This window comes from Polypterus senegalus, chromosome 2 (assembly GCF_016835505.1).
Source record: "Polypterus senegalus isolate Bchr_013 chromosome 2, ASM1683550v1, whole genome shotgun sequence".
Lineage (NCBI taxonomy): Eukaryota > Metazoa > Chordata > Cladistia > Polypteriformes > Polypteridae > Polypterus > Polypterus senegalus.
In genome coordinates, this window is record NC_053155.1 from 234,477,341 (window position 1) to 234,491,330 (window position 13,990).

Here is a 13,990-nt window from a genome sequence, read left to right on the forward strand (position 1 = left end):
AGAAAATCCTGAAAGTGAAAATAGCCCAGTTAGTACAGGTGGTGCTGTCCCCTTACTTTAGTGTTCAGGGCATGAGCTCTTAGTTGGAAATTGTCAAAGCGGGGCTTTTTATGTGTAATAATTAACTTGCAGAAGGATTCAGTCTGTGGAAAGTGCACTCCCAAGTTTGGGACACTGGGGCTTCTGGTATGACCTTCACCTCGAAGCCAGCCCTGCATGGAGGAAGTCACACCTGTAAGTTGGCTGTCATTGTTTGTGCAGTGCCTTTCACTGGACTGTCATCCATCTGGAGTGAATTCCAAACACTCCTTGCAACTTGAAAAAAAATGCATGGATTCATGGAATTCTTTGGAGTCCTCTGCAATAATAAGCTCTAAGTTTGTTAATCTTTCAACACCCTAAAAAAATTTTAATCATTTATTTTTCTGTTGTGCTGATGTAACTCTGCAATTCTAGAATTCCAGCTCTTAGTACGGCTGTTGGTTCTGCTCAAATACAACTTGTTTCTTAATCATTCAGTCTAAAAGCTGCATTTCTAAACCTTTTTACAAGTTCATATTCCTGTAACTTTAGGTTTCTCCTGGAATTTCTGGAGAAGAGGATGTGTTATCCATTACTCATTTAAAACCACTTCGATAAGGTGCAGGCCTTTCATGTAGTCTGTGTTCTTGTGTATTGCAGTTCACGCTCGCCATGTTACTCATTGCTGTTGCATTAAGAGACTGCTGTGTCCTCTGTTCAGATATTCTCCTGCATTTGATTGTCTACTTAGACACCTGTGAGCAGCATTTTGAAGTTTTAGGTAGAGTTTTGCTCTGTTTAACAAATCTGTTTGAATTTTGTATAGAAGAATAATGCATTGCAATACTGAGTTTGTCTCAAGGAGACAAATGACAGAAGGTCGTTTCCTCTGTTAGACCCCTTTAGTGTTGTGCTGTTTTAATATTGCTACCAGGGGTTTTGAGTAACAAAAATGACAAATTAAGGCTCATCCAGGACTGGTTTCTTGGTTTGCAGGGTGGCTGCAGCGAACTGTTAACTATTTACAAAGGAGACTTCATTAGCTGATCACTGGGTATTTTGGCAGAGAGTCTGCCCTAAGCCAGAGCCACAGATTTACCAAGGAGAATGAACGATTCTGTCATCGATGTCTGTGTAAAAAAAAAAAACAACAAACTTGTCGCTTGCTGCAGGGTGAGTCCAAACTGCTAAAAGTTAGGCTGGTTGAGCCGCCATGTCTCATAGGCTAATCAGGGACAAGTGAAGTGTGCACTTGAAGAGTGTTGACTGACTTACAAAGCCAGCCCAGCGTTCGCCCAGGGGGCAGCACAGATAAGCTCATTTATTTGTCTTTATCAGCCCAACCAACAGTTCATTGATAACAGACAAGCAGTAAAATGGCTTCTTCATTCATGCAGTTTCAGTTGAAAAAAATTAATGGGACGACATTGCACAGCTGGAGCCTTAATTTCTTTTAATAAGTTCACTACACAAGAATTAAAAACAAGCCCACGTTGACTCACGGAAGGATGTGTGTGGCTAGTATTTCACACTAACCAAGAACAAAGAACTCTAATGGTACCCAACGTTCACTGGGGCAGGTTCACGGTGTCGATTGACCTCGTTTTAGGGTGCAGTCAGAGTCCATTCTAAGCATGTGTTATTAGCTGGACCAAAGACTCCAGCTAATGTGGTCAAGTTTCTTATCACATTTACAGGGTACAAAGAAGTTCTTATTTGCATGTCTGCCTTAGTAAAGTGACAGTAGTGAAATACCAGTAACAGAATACAATGTCCGCTGACATGCAGTGGATTCAGAAATCATTCATACCTTTCTCTTTCTGCACACTTTGTGTTGTAGACTTATTTTTAATTGGATACATGTACCATTTCTAGTCCTTTAATCTACACTTGATACCACATAATGACAAAGCATGTTCTCTGAAAGGTTTGCAAATTTATTAAAGAAAATCAAAAAACTGAAATCTCTCATTCATGTAAGCATTCTGACCCTTTTGTGTGGCACTACAGATTGGGGTTAGGTGCCTCCTGCTTGCTTTAATTATTATAGAGATGTGTCCAGAACTTGATTGGAGTCCACATATGGCAAACTGAATTGATGGGACAGTTTAGAATATATATGTGTATATACGGTCCACAATTCACATGGAATGTCAGGGGATAAACCATGCCATAAAGTTTAAGGAATACTCAATAGACCTCAGTGATTGTGGTGAGGCACAGACCAAGGCAAGGGTGTAAAAACATTTCTAAAGCTTTGAGTGTTCCCAGGAGCACAGTAGCCTCAATATTTGTGAACTGGAAGAAGTTTGGAACCACCAGGACTCTTCCTAGATTTCTTCATCTGGCCAAACTAAGTAACAAGGCAAGAAGGGCCTTGGTCAAGGAGGGGACCAAGAAGCCAATGATCACTCTAACAGACCTTCAGAAGTTCTGGAAAGTCAACGATGTTAGCAGCGCTCCATCAATCAGGTGTTTATGGTAGAGTGGTTAACTCCCAGTTTGTAAAACTGAATTAAAAGGTCTCCAACAGTATGAGGAAGAACATTCTCTGGTCTGACAAGACAATAATTGAACTCTTTGGACAGACACCTGAACCACAATATCTGGTAAAGACAAGACACTACTCTTCACTAATTTAATCGCATCCATACAGTGCTAAATGGTATCGGGGTGCTTTTCAATTGCAAGGACAGGAAAATTGGGCAGAGTTGAGGGAAGGATGAATGTGGCCAAATACAGAGAGGACCTTGAAGATAACCGTCTCCAAAGTGCAAGCAACCTCAGAGTGGGGTGACAGTTCACCTTTCAGCATGAAAATAACTCAGAACATACAGCTAAGACAACGCTGGAGTGGCTTCGGGATAAAACTCTGGTTGTCCTTGAGAGGCCCAGATTTAAACCCCATGGCACATCTGTGGAGAGACCTGAAGATGGCAGTTGACAGATAATTCCCATCCAATCTAATGGAGCCTGAGAGAATTTGCCAGGAAGATTATGATCAACTGTCCAAATCGATCTGTGCAAAGCTTATAGAGACATACTTAAGAAGACTCAAAGCTATAACTGCCACCATAGGAGCTTCCACAAAGTACTAAATTAAAGGTCTGAATACTTATATAAATGAGAGGTTTCATTTTTGGAGTTTTACTAAATTTGCAAAACTTTCTGAAAACATGTTTTAACTTTGTCATTATGGATTATTAAGTGTAGACCGATAAGCAACAATACAAAATGTATCCATTTAAAATTAAGTCTACAACTCAAGTGTACAGAAAGAGGTCTAAATATGTTCAATATCCACTGTACACAATACAGTAAAGTGTGTGTGGCCTTATAGCCTAAAGATAAAAAGCCCTGAAACTAGTGGTGTGAATGGTGGTGGTCAATTATTGTATGCCAGAGTAAAGGAGAAACAAAAATGACCCATCAAGATGGCTGAGGTATTTAATACAGTTGGCCTTTCCACAAGAGCATTTGATTCATTAAACTCATCCAGTGTTGTTCAGCTTGCTGCAGTCTGAAAAGTAAAAAAAAATATATAAGAATGGAAAAGAAATGGGCAAATAGGAGTCATCTATGACTGCACACTGTAGAACAAGTAGAGTATTCTTCACTTTAGAAATCCTTGATAAACTTCAAAATCACTGGCATCATAGCCCCTCATGGGAAAGTCTACTCAGGACATTAGAAAATAAAATGTATTTGGATTGGCCTTCTCAAGATTTGTCACCAGCCTAGAGGAGAACAAAATCTCAATATTTTGTACAAAGAATTAACTGGCCCATTTACAATGAATCCCTGTCTGTCAGAATAAGGCCAACCCTACTGAGAGCCCAAAATGAATTAATTGTGTTTCGAATACAGAAAGCACTCATTTCCAAACCAACACTGAATACAATTAAATGTGCCACGTAGAGTGTGTCGCAGATGGCCGGGGTCTTTGTCCAGCCGGGACGCCTTTTCACTGAGAGGACCGGGCCAGTAAGCATGGCCAGAACAGTTCCTCCCCCGGAACTCTAGATGGAAGCCACCATGGGTTGCAGTGGTGCCTTGGACTCACACAGGGCTCCATGGGAGTTGGAGGTGGAGTTGGAGAACAGCCCTGTTGGGATCCGAGAGGCGCCGCCAGGGTGTACTGCAGCTGCTGCTGAGCCTTGGAGAGCAGCTCTTCCGCCACAACCAAAAGTGCTGCCAGAATTAGGTAAGAGCGCCTGAAGCACTTACGGGTGCCTTATAAAAGAAGCCAGCAGCCACTTCTCGGTGAGAAAGAGTTGAGTGGCAGGTGGACGAAGCTTGCCGAGGAGGAGTGGAGGAGAAAAGGTAGTAAGAAGAGGAATTATTTATATTGTGTGCTTGTGGGCTCATGGGGGACAGGGAAGACGTTCCACACGAGTGAAGAAAAATAAAAAACATTTGTGTTTTTATAAGTGTACCTTTTGCGTCTGTCTGTGTCGGGTTGGGTGCCTGGCACAGCCCCTAGAAGTTCTGTCACAAGTGTTATACATAATTCTTTTTATGACCATAAAATGCCTTTTGATATATTGCATGTTGTTAACCAAGAACCATAATTTTCCTCTTCACGCAGACTTCAAGATTCAATCCTGAAACTGGGAAGCTCCATATATTTTCAGGTTGCTTCAAGGTGATGGTACTGGCGTGAGTCTTCTTCTTGGTCTTGGTAAATTCATAAACTGAGATTTTGCGTACGACTTAACATCCCATTCTCAGACCCACTTAATCCATTTCAGGGATATGAGGAAGCCTGCCCTCATACACACCCACGCAGTCCAATCTGCAATCATCAATTAGCTTAAAGTGCACGTCTTAGGGGATGTGGCAGGAAAACCCATGAAGATGCAGGGAGAATCAATCCATATGTATGACCGGTGGCATAGAATTCAAACCCATGACATTGGATCCCTGAAGTGAAAGGGCTAACCGCTGTACTTCCAATTCTTGTGTGTTGCATAGTTCATTTAAATTTGCATTGAGAAACACCTTTAGTATTTAGAATGCATATTCATGGGACTAATGTGGGTAGTTAGAAACGAATGAGACACTGCACAGATGACCTGAGCTTGTCTATCGAAATAACGTTAAGGACTAATAACACCAATCATTTACACAAAAACATAAGGAATTTGACAAACGAGAGGAGACCATTCAGTCCATTTTGTGACAGACGGGTATCAGCAAGAGGGAAAGGGAAGGTCTACAGGATGGTAGTGAGACCAGCTATGTTATATGGGTTGGAGACGGTGGCACTGACCCGAAAGCAGAAGACAGAGCTGGAGGTGGCAGAGTTAAAGCTGCTAAGATTTGCACCGGGTGGGACGAGGATGGATAGGATTAGAAATGAGCACATTGGAGGGTCAGCACAAGTTGGACGGTTGGGATACAAAGTCAGAGAGGCGGGATTGCGTTGGTTTGGACATGTGCAGAGGAGAGATGCTGGGTATATTGGGAGAAGGATGCTAAGGATAGAGCTGCCAGGGAAGAGGAGAAGAGGAAGGCCTAAGAGAAGGTTTATGGATGTGGTGAGAGAGAACATGCAGGTGATGGGTGTAACAGAGCAAGATGAAGAGGACAGAAAGATATGGAAGAAGATGATCCGCTGTGGTGACCCCTAATGGGAGCAGCCGAAAGAAGATAAATATAGATTTTAAAGTGAAAACAGAAGTGACTTTAGTATAATTGAGGTAAATTTTTACTCAAATCATGGCAGTTAGATATTTTTATTTTGACGTGACTAAAAATTGTTTTTTATTTAGCATACAGTTTTATTAGTGGACTGTGCCCCCGGCCATCTATTTTAACCTAACAGCTAATCCTGTTTTCTTTCTTCATTAGGCCACTTTGACTCAGATTTGAAGGAGGCTAAAGGGCTCCTTCATCTCCAAGGTCTTCTCAAGTTCTTCCTCACAGTCTACAGTTTGCCGTGATACTTTCCATGAGCTCTGATGGTTTTCATTATTTCAAGTTTGCTTAGAACCTTTTGTTTTGATCAGTGAGCAGCACTTGCTGTCTCCTGGCTGATTCACTTTGCCCATGTCAGCACACAGCATTCTTGAGAGACTCCTGTGAAATGCCACTGAAGAGATGCATATTGGGAGTGCATACGCAGGCCCTTCTACTCATTAACTCTCATGATGCAGTATACTTTTGTGACATCTCCTTGATTGTTCAATGCAGCGTTACTCATTTTGATTACGTGAAAGAAACTAGAAGTCCAATATCTCTTTAACAATGGTGAGTTGAAAATGTGCTCCTTTATAATAAGGTGGAGGTGGTGCTGAGGTCACCATCTCTGTGGAGTTTGCACATCCTCCTGGTGTCTACATGGCTTTTGTTCTGGGGACTCTGATTTCTTCTCTCTTAAATTGCAGAGATTTGCAGATTATATTTATTCACCCAGTGTCCTGAGATTGACGGGCGCTCTGTCTTGGCTTGGTTACCTTGTCCGGGTAGGGTAAGTTAAAAACATGGATGGACAGAGAAGGGATTAGTATTAGGAAAGAAGTTATTCACCATTGGCATATTGCAATTATGCCTACTGCAAACTGCTCAACTTGTTTAATTCCAGTTTGAAAATGAATGGATTCAAACACAATATTTTCAAACATTTTGATTAGCTTTATTGTACTGGATTTTTTTAGCATCTTGGTTTATATTTATAGAGTAAATGAACTCTTTTAGGGCGGATGTCGACTTTTGTCAACACAAGGGGTTGAGGCAGTAAAAGCTGTAAACGACGATAAAACTCACTGTTACGTTATTGGTAGACCCTCTTTGCTGGGAGGACTATTAGACTTGTTGACTTGACGTTGACGTTGAATGCCTGTGTATGCATGAATAGCGTAGTGTAAACGACATCTAGAATAGCAACAACGTCGAGCGAATGCACAAAGCAAAATACTTATTTCTTTTTATTTATTGTTTTTTATTGCTGAATCAGACTCTGACTTTTTGAACTCTGATTTTAATGTAAGTAATCTGGAGATCGAAAATGAAAGTCAGGTACCTGTATCAGCTGATCGTGCAGTTGACGCGCCTACGGCAACATTTGCCTGGGAGGTCTACACAAACACTTATCGAACTCTGATTTTGATGCAAATGATCTGGAAAGTGAAAACGAAAGGCAGGTACCCACATAAGCTGATCTCCACACAGCTGATTGGTTCCTAGCTGATCGTAGTGCTGAATCCACTCACGTTGACCCTGGCAGGACTACACAGACATAGATTAGTGGGAGGCAAGCTGGCTACAGGACTTCACCAAACAACACAGCATGCTAGTGGACACTACAGATTACCAGCCACTCATCTACTTCAGGCTTCCTTTCCAGAAAGTGCCTTTCAGCTTATGGGTGATGAGAAAGCAGGTATGCAATAAGAATGTATTAAGTACCGTAGAGGCTCATGGAAAATAAAACAGAGTGACATTTGTATGAAATAAACATTTTATATTGGTTTATGTGTGAAACTACTGCTTAAAAAGAACTTAGTTGTCTGGAATAATATTCAGCCCTGGGACAAAAAGAAAAATAAATGAGCCCTAAAAGAGTTAAGAAGACTGCAGGAGACAACAAAAAAGATTGGGGAGCCAGCAGGCCTCTGTTTAACCAGGTCGGCTTTGGGAAAATACTGTAATTAGCGCATGAGGGTGCAAAAGTTGAAAAGGAAGAAGTGCTCCTGAGTGTGATGTGCTCAGTTGTAGTTGAGTTGATCGACTGAGCCCCTCCTTCTGGGCAGATTTAAATTGCTGCTTCCTGGAATGGGTGTGGCTTGTGCTGACTATTTTAAGGTATGTATCCAATCAGACGCAACAATAAAAACACTAGCAGGTGACGTGAATAACTGTGATTATCTCGTTACAATGGCACCAGTCAATGTGTGCTATATACTGTACTGCAAAAGGCAGCAAGTGAACAGTACGTTTTTGAAGGTGATGTGTTGGAAAGAGAAAAAAATGAGAAAGCATCTTCAAAATGGCAGGTCTTGTGGGGTTGTTGCTGGTATGCAGTGGTTAGTTCCTAACAAAAGTTGTCTAAGGAAGGACAACCGGAGAACTGGCAACAGGGTCATGGCTACCCACAGCTCATTAATGCAAAAGGGGAGTGAAGACAAGCCCATCTGGTTTGGTCCCACCAAATAGCTACTGCAGTATAAATAGCTAAAAAACTAAATACTGGCCATGAGAGAAAGGTGTTAAAGCACACTGTGAATTGCAGCTTGCTGCCTAAGGGACTGTGTAACCACGGACCGACTCTGACCTTTGACTACCACCACCAAAATTACCTACAATGGACACGTGAGCATCAGAGCTGGACTGAAACAATGGAAGAAAGTGTCCTGGTCTGATAAATCTTGTTTTCTTTTAGGTCATGTAGATGGCTGTGTGTGTGTGCCTTGTTTACCTGGGCAGTGTGATGCTCTTGGCAATGTTCTACTGGAAAATCTTGGGTCCTGGCATTCTTATGCATGTTACTTTGACACATACCACCTCTTCATGGCAATGGTGTTCCCTCCTGACAGTGACCTCCGTCAGCATTGTGCCTTCTGCCACACTGGAAAAATTGTTCAGGAATGGTCTTAGGAAAGTGACAAAGAGCTCAAGGTGTTGTCTTGGCTTCCAAATTCCCCAGTTGATCATCTATGGGATGAGCTGGATAAACATGTCTGATCCATGGCAGCCGCACCTTGCAACTTATAGGACTTAACGGATCTGCTGTTAACATGTTGGTTATGATATGAGAGGGAGCCTGCAGAGGTCTTTTGGAGTCCATGCCTCGACGGGTCAGAGCTGATTTACTGGCACGAGGGAGACCTACACGATGTTGGACAGGTGGGTTTAATGTAGTGGCTGATTGGTGTGTATATATACTGTGTATACTGTATGTACTGTATATATAAATAAAGTCAGAGTTCGTTAGGGTACCCGCATCCAAAGAGGACATGCTCCAGAGAGGAGAGTTGTCCTGTCGAAAGGCTGCAAAGGGCTCAAGACATCTGTGATGCTGTTGGACTTTTCTGTTTTTTTGCATTAAACATGGAACCTGGTCAGTTCCCAGCCATTTACCATCTCTCTGTTCTTTCATATTTAAAATATACATATATATGGTGATATGTAAATGATAAGACAGTACATCAAATGAAGTGTTTGGGTCCCAGACGAAGCCCGCTTTAATTGAAGAAATGTGCAAAAAAATGGCACAGGTCACCGCAAACTAGGCTTTCAAGATTCTGGCTCCTTCTCAAAAAATTGGCTCATGACTAAAAGCCACCTTGCAGTCCATTGGCATCTTAAATACTCGCATACTGATGCTGCTCAAAGTCGCACTTTGGTCATTTCAAATATCTCTGAAGGGCAATTTGCACTACTTCGCCACACTGAGCATCGAAACAGCACATGCGCTGTTCGAATCTACAGGTCAGTAATTGATTTTTAATTTTTGAAATGTTTTTAAGGTATAAGTCACAGAACAATTTCGGTTAAATGTCTCATATATTTGCAATCTGCATGTTTAGTTTGAAAGGGCAGGGGCCTTTTAGCTTGGAGGACAGAGTTGTGAAACGGTCAAGGTATGTAGAGAAGCGTGCCGGATGAACGAAGCAGGAAAGATGCATTCTGCACCGTAAAACTCAAAAAAATATACATTTGGGTCTAACAGAAGCGGTTAAGAATTTACATATTTGTATTGTTTTTAAAGTCCACTTTACATGTTTAATTGATTTTAAGCAAGTCCCTTTATTTTTTTTCCACATTTTTACCAAAAATAATACTTGTTTATTATTTTGCCCATTGGTCCAAGGATGTACTATATTGTGTTATGAATCCTGTATCCCAATACATGCTGTATGTGGACTGATTGTATCGACTCACGCCTAATAAGGGTATATAATATTTTCAAACATTTTGATTAGCTTTATTGTACTGGATTTTTTTTAGCATCTTGGTTTATATTTATAGAGTAAATGAACTCTTTTAGGGCGGATGTCGACTTTTGTCAACACAAGGGGTTGAGGGCAGTAAAAGCTGTAAACGACGATAAAACTCACTGTTACGTTATTGGTAGACCCTCTTTGCTGGGAGGACTATTAGATTTGTTGACTTGACGTTGACGTTGAATGTCTGTGTATGCATGAATAGCGTAGTGTAAACAACATCTAGAATAGCAACAAAGCAAAATACTTATTTCTTTTTATTTATTATTTTATTATTGCTGAATGAGACTCTGACTTTTTGAACTTTGATTTTGATGTAAGTAATCTGGAGATTGAAAATGAAAGTCAGGTACCTGTATCAGCTGATCGACTCACGCCTAATAAGGGTATATAAGGAACTGAGAAAAATATGCCTTGCCTCAGGCAGCATTATTTAACATGCCGGCCCTGATCTTACCAATAAAGCTTGGCTTTGCTCCTTAAAATTTTGTCAAGCATGAAATCGAATGTTGGAACGGGGATCCTACCATGCAGTGCTGCATTAGAGTCGGAACCAACTAAAGCAGCGTTTCTCAACCTTCACGTATTTCCGACCCGAGTTTTCATAACAGTTTTAATCACGCCCCCCTAACGTTTTTTTGAAAGGAGCCCACTAATACCAATTTGTTCTTTTTTAATTAATGATATATCATAGATGCATATTTTATTATACCTACTTAACTTTTATCAACATTTATCTAACTCTATATTTATTTTTCTAGCATCAGAATGTAGTTTAAGTTTATTTGTTTTGGTTTCAATAGATGTATTTTTCATATTTTCGATTCTTGTTTTCTTTTTTTCACATCTTCGTGGCCCCCTGGTGGGCCTGCCCCACAGTTTGAGAACCACTAAACTAAAGAGTGGTAGCTGACCAACTGAGGCCACTGTGAAGTCGACTTGAATGCATCATCATCTTCTTATTCTGCAGGCAACAAGATTGGATTTTCAAAAACTCCTTGGTGTTACTGCAATATCTTGGGGAGACAGTCACTGAGAGCCTCGCTCAGGTTGACATGACTGCAGTTTTGTATTTGAAAATGGAGTCCTGAAAGCTTTCAAGTTTAGATTCATTGATAATTTGGAAGCCTTTGGTGAACAGAAGAAGCAAGGTATGATATTATAGCAAGTTTGGAAGAACCTGGAAGGCAGATTTCAGTCCTATAACAGAAGGTGAGGCAATGTGAAGGGGAATCCCTTGTTCTTGCTCTGAAAGCTTGAACCTTACCAGCTGATAACCTCACTTATATTGTGTTTCAGGCCACTGAAGGGTGGTTTGCCAAAGAGGGAAGGTTCTAGAAGCTGGCAGATTGTGTTGTGTAGACTGGACCATAAATGCAGTCCATTGGAGACCTGACAACTACGAGAGATGGGGACCTTCATCGTTGCCCAATGAAGTCATCTAGAGGGTCACTACATACTTCATTCCTAAGAAGTGGCAACAGGTTGGTCCAGAGAGGGCTTCTTAAGGTCCCACTGAATTTATAGAAGGTGTTTAGTTAATATATTGATCCTCGGTTCCAGAGTGCGGTGTGCCCAGGGTCACATTTAGGTTAGCAGGATTGGGTGTAATTACCAGAGGTTTACAAGCTTTACGTTAGGGCGCATTGCATGAGAAGATAGGAAGTAATCAAAGGAAAAACAAAAGAATGAGGCAAGACTTTGTGGAGAATATAATGTTAGAAAAACAGGCGGGGTACGTGACATCTTTATTGGTAGGCTTGGGTGTTCCTTCAACATAAATAGGCTAACTTCTCACTCCATATTAAATGTTTTCAGTAACAAAAATGTCATTGTGTTGGTTGTTGGGGTCATAGGTTGGACCCCAGGATTACATATAAATGATAAAATACGAGTGTGCTGTTTTACTAATCTAGCTTTGTAATTATTCAAAGCTTTCGAAATGTCTATAGGGTACCATAATGTCTGTATTATTCAAGAGAAACACAATGCGCTGATGCTAAACTAACACAGCTGCATGAGGTGTTAGAGCTTTTGTGTGTTCCTCAAACTCCAGTGACAGCTGCTTAGCTGGACTGAATTATTAATACGATATCTAGAGGCTACAACAGGATACCAGCCTATTGTTTTACATTTTCATGTTTTTCCCTTCATGTCTTAATGAAATGCATATTTCACTTATTGATATTATCAGCAGAAAAGCCCCTTTCTAAGGAGAAGGAATATTTAACCGGTTCAGCAGCACAATACTTAATATCTTCGAGCGTAACCAAACAAAGGGCTAAGGATTATGTGTCTTTGTAATCTAACTCTGCAGATATGAAGCATTTGTCTCAAGAATGGAGCGGCCATGACATGCTGAATGACTGGAAAAACAAGCGGCCAATTACAAGCATCACAGGGAAGAAGAAAAACAACGGCAAGCCATACAAGTGATGAAATTTCACACCAATTTGTAGCCAGGGATGCACACAAAAAATGTCATCCCTACTGAGCACTATCTACAGTATCGATACCAAGTGTGAAATCGTGCCATTTGTCATCTGGGCCACTGAAATGGAGAAGAAGGCAAGAGTGTGGCTCTAACAAGGACACGCAGCCTTCTATATTTATATAGCAAAACTACATTACACAGTTAATAGCATTTTGATTTCCATCCATGGGCTGCTGATCATATCAGGTGAACTCTGCCTCATTATTTGTCATTTAATTTCACACTCAATTTGTTCATTCAAATAAACTCATGAATTGTGAATGATTGTTATCGCACTGACTCAGTTGCTCATAATCTGGATTTTGTTTTTCATTTTTTACAGCTGTTCCTTAGTTTCAAAAAATATTTGAATCACTGTTTAAACACCCGGTAATCTAACACCAACATTTATTCTTTCTTCCAAGAAGTTTTTAGTTCTGATAAAAATCATTTGCGTTCTTCCCTAGCACCATTTTTGATTTTGTACAGATTCCACCATTTTGAAATACTTTATATTAATTATTATTATAGGTGGGATGATTGGTGGCGCATGAGATCATTATCACAACGGTATAAAGGTGAACAGCGTACACTTTCCTGGTTTGTGGATAGGACCAAGAAAACTGGTGGCATTTATTCAGTGTTAAAAACAGGCTTCTGGTTATCAGTTCTTGTCTGTCACTGACCATGACTTAGATCCTTTCTTTTTGATCTGGTTATGTGATTTACTTCTGTTACTCACTCATTATGTCTCTTTTACTACAATTTTGTTTCACATCCTTGGTTTTGTTCACTTGATCATTATCTTCCTTTCCATCTTTATTGACTCTTGACTGTTAAAAATCCTCATGACGTCTTCTGATTCCATTTCTATTTTAAGAGAGTTGCCTGTACAGTCAGTACACAGTTCACTTTTGCAGGTTTTCCTGAACATTGGCCTTTTTAATTCAACCTATTTCTTCCCTAAATGTAAGCCATTTAGTAAAGCTCTCATGTTGAGATTCACTTGATGTTGATAGCTAATTAGTTCAATAGCTACTACGAGTGTTTATTTCTGCAAAGCTTTTCCTGGATATGGCATGTTTAGTGGAATAAAAATCCTTTTTGGATGAACCACAAAAGCTGTAAACCACCATTTACCAATTTTCATGTTGGTGCTTCACTCAGAGTTAACTTATTGACAGGTCAGTTTTAATGAACAATGAAGGAACGTGTTGTGGTGATCACAATTCTCACGCTTGTTATTTCATCTTTTATAATAATAATAATATTATATGAATACAAAAAGAGGCACGGTGGCACAGTGGGTTCACTTCCCGGGTCCTCCCTGCGTGGGTTTCCTCCGGGTACTCCGGTTTCTTCCCACAGTCCAAAGACATGCAGGTTAGGTGCATTGGCGATTCTAAATTGTGCCCTGTGGTAGGCTGGCGCCCTGCCCGGGGTTTGTTTCCTGCCTTGCACCCTGTGTTCGCTGGGATTGGCTCTGGCAGACCCCTGTGACCCTGTAGTTAGAATAGAGCGGGTTGGATGATGGATGGATAGATGGATA

General features: G+C 40.7%; 1 long non-coding RNA gene across 1 annotated transcript; it reads left to right on the plus strand.

Annotated features, from left to right (window-relative positions):
- The first annotated feature begins 10,835 nt into the window (after nucleotides 1–10,835).
- Nucleotides 10,836–12,654, plus strand: LOC120524662. Its single transcript, XR_005632809.1, has 3 exons — nucleotides 10,836–11,180; nucleotides 11,268–11,452; nucleotides 12,286–12,654. It is a non-coding gene; the product is annotated as an uncharacterized LOC120524662 (long non-coding RNA).
- Nucleotides 12,655–13,990: the final 1,336 nt, after the last annotated feature.